Consider the following 2,940-nt stretch of genomic DNA (forward strand, 5'->3'; position numbering starts at 1 on the left):
AAAGGGATATTGAGTAGTTGACACCTAGGTTAAAGGGATTTGGATTTGCTGCATGCGACAATCAACACATTCATGTAGTTAAGGATTTTAGTATTAGTTGAGTTGAGGACAACAATCGAGTTTTTAATATATATCTTGATCGTGTGAATTTGTAGATTGTTGAATGTAACAAATCAAAATCTAAATTAGATCTAGACAATCAATAATTATTCGTTCAAGAAGCACATTGAAAAGGGCAACTAAGTTCCTCATCCCATAACTCGGTGACCTTCAATTGTATGTGCTTCTTCCTTATGTTTCATCTTTTCTGGTTTTATTTTGTTTGTTTATTGACCATTTCATGTTGTTTGATTTGTAATTAAATTTAAATTAAATGTGACAATATTGTGAGGGAGAGCATGCATATTTGGAAGCTTTGCCTTTGCTTACAGAAAAGGTTGTGCAACATGGTCAATTCACAATCAAAATTCGATGTTGACTGACCACCATTTTATGACTGATTGGTACCTAAAAAATCTTATTAATAGGAATTGTTTTATTACATCTTCTTATAACCTTAGAATCCACAAATACACCATTTTATTATTATTGATTTGCTTCTTACAACTCTCTTTTTTTTTAAACAGCCAATATATTAAGCAAGGTTAGCACAATGTGTACTTAACCCGCAAAGGAGGAAAAAGAGTTACAAACAAGAGCCTAATAACAAACGGCTTCTCTCCACCAAACAACAACTCGATAAAAAAAAACCCTACAAACCTATTACAAGAAGAAATAGGAACCAAAACTCCCAAAGATAACAACAACAGCAGCACCAGCTAAAACACCAAAAGCCTCGGCACCAAACCAGCCAGCACTCGCCTAACAAATCTGCTACATCAGTAGCACACATCACCTCTACCCGATCCAGCAACAACACAAACACAGCACCAACAGCAGAACCGAAACTCTCAGACAAACCACACAGCTGGACAACTGAGGGGAATGAGCAAAAGATCAGCACCACAAACCTGCACAAAACTTCGAAACCAGACCAATCGGATCACCCACCAAGACAAAAGCGCGGGTTCCAGCACCATTCATAAAACAAACATGTTGCAATCTTCAATCCTTCTTACAACTCATTGAATCTATTGAATCTGAATTTTTACCCTTCTCTTCAAAATCCTTTTGTAGTAAGCGACCATTTCTCTTTCTACTTCTATTAGGGGAAACACTTTGACATAAAAAAGAGAAAATTGGAATAACCGATACCATTTAATACAAGTGACATACAAATATATATTAAATAAAATCAACTAAAATGTAGCATTCATTTCCAAATCTTGTTGAAAATTTTGGCATTAATTGATATGTGCAAGCAATTTGATCATATGTTTTGTAGCAACATCAAAATATTGCAAATGGTGATTATTTGCAAAAAAAAAAAAAAAAAAAAAAAAGGTGCATATACTGAATCCATAAATGTAATATGTATCTCCATCACAATCTTGCATTCATGTATATAGTCATGTACTACTATTATGGGAATATTAAATTATCATCATTTGTTGAGAGAGAGGGAGGTATATGTAGTAAGGGAAGGAGAAAGATCAGTCTATATAATAGAGATAAAAAACCTCAAACTACATTATGAATACATGAAGTTTAAACTGAACAGCTAATATTGAAAGGAGATTGTTTATACGTGAATCTAAAGTAAATAAAATGAAATAGACATGCACAAAATTGAAAAACAATATCCAAAATAAATAATCACTTCATTTAATATTTGAATTTTAGCAATTTGTTTTCTCTTATTTTGATTTCTTAAACAATTTTGTTACGAAAAGCTAATTTTGAAAAAGATTAAAATTGGCTCTGCACACATACATACTCCAATGAACAACTCTGTTATAGTTTTTTGATGATGCTAATAAGTGAGATACAAATTTAAGTTTGATTTTTTTTTCAACAAATGAAAATAAGATTAAATCATATAAAATATAGCATTCATTTCCAAACCTTTAATATATTGACATCAATTGATATGTATAAGTAGTTTCAATGTATTGTAGATTTCTCAGTTGATGATTATTGGCACAACAACTGTATGCATGAATGAAATATCTATCTTCACAATCACGCGACTATGTTTGGCATACATAGAATGTGGGCAAAGATATGTTCACAATTCATGGAGTATGGCCAACAAACTTCTTTTAATTTAACTTTGTTTGGTCAATTAGTTTAAAGTTTGATGGTAAATCCATGAAATGTGAACATATATTTGATGGAAAAAATAATCAACGGAGCTTGTTTGTATGTTAAGAGAGGTTGAAAGGAGTTTATAGATAAAGAGAAGTTGAATGGCGTTTTTTTTAAGTAGGAAAAGAGAGGTAGAAAACCACATGTATTGAATGTGAAGGGAACTTGATTGTACGTAGAGCAGGTGAAGAGAGGTTGAAAGGTACAATTAATGTGAACGGAGGTTGATATCTTGTACTCATATAGAGTAGGTTGAAGAGTGGCTGTAAACATCTTCAACGTGGAATATTGTTAAAGAATAATTTGTATTTTTAGATTAAGGACATATTATAGAAAGGTAGAAAAATATCCCATGTTATCCAAGAAAAGTAATCAATGAATAAATTAGAAAATTTCATCAAAATTTGACCTATAACATATCTTCTTTCGTGTTGTTTGAGTATTCTTTGATGCACAATTGAGTTACGTCTTCCATCAAGTATAAATTAGAAGGTTAACTATACCGTTGTTTTAATGTTCTAACTATACTGTATTTAGCAATTATAAAATTATTCTAGTCATTTAAACTCAAATTGAAATCCTTTTTTTAAAGAAACTAATTTACAATGAAACTGAAATTGAAGTCTTCTTAGTAGTTCTCACCGTTGATCACCTAGAAAAAATTCAAAGATAAAATTAATCATACAAATGATT

The 2,940-nt window shown here is 31.2% G+C and overlaps 1 long non-coding RNA gene across 1 annotated transcript; it reads right to left on the reverse strand.

The window, feature by feature from the left end:
* Positions 1-611: 611 nt before the first annotated feature.
* Positions 612-2,582, reverse strand: LOC120580895 (uncharacterized). Its single transcript, XR_005646659.1, has 2 exons — positions 2,005-2,582; positions 612-1,216 (listed from the first exon to the last, which is right to left on the reverse strand). It is a non-coding gene; the product is annotated as an uncharacterized lncRNA (long non-coding RNA).
* Positions 2,583-2,940: the final 358 nt, after the last annotated feature.

This window comes from Medicago truncatula, chromosome 6 (genome assembly GCF_003473485.1).
Source record: "Medicago truncatula cultivar Jemalong A17 chromosome 6, MtrunA17r5.0-ANR, whole genome shotgun sequence".
NCBI classification, from domain to species: domain Eukaryota; kingdom Viridiplantae; phylum Streptophyta; class Magnoliopsida; order Fabales; family Fabaceae; genus Medicago; species Medicago truncatula.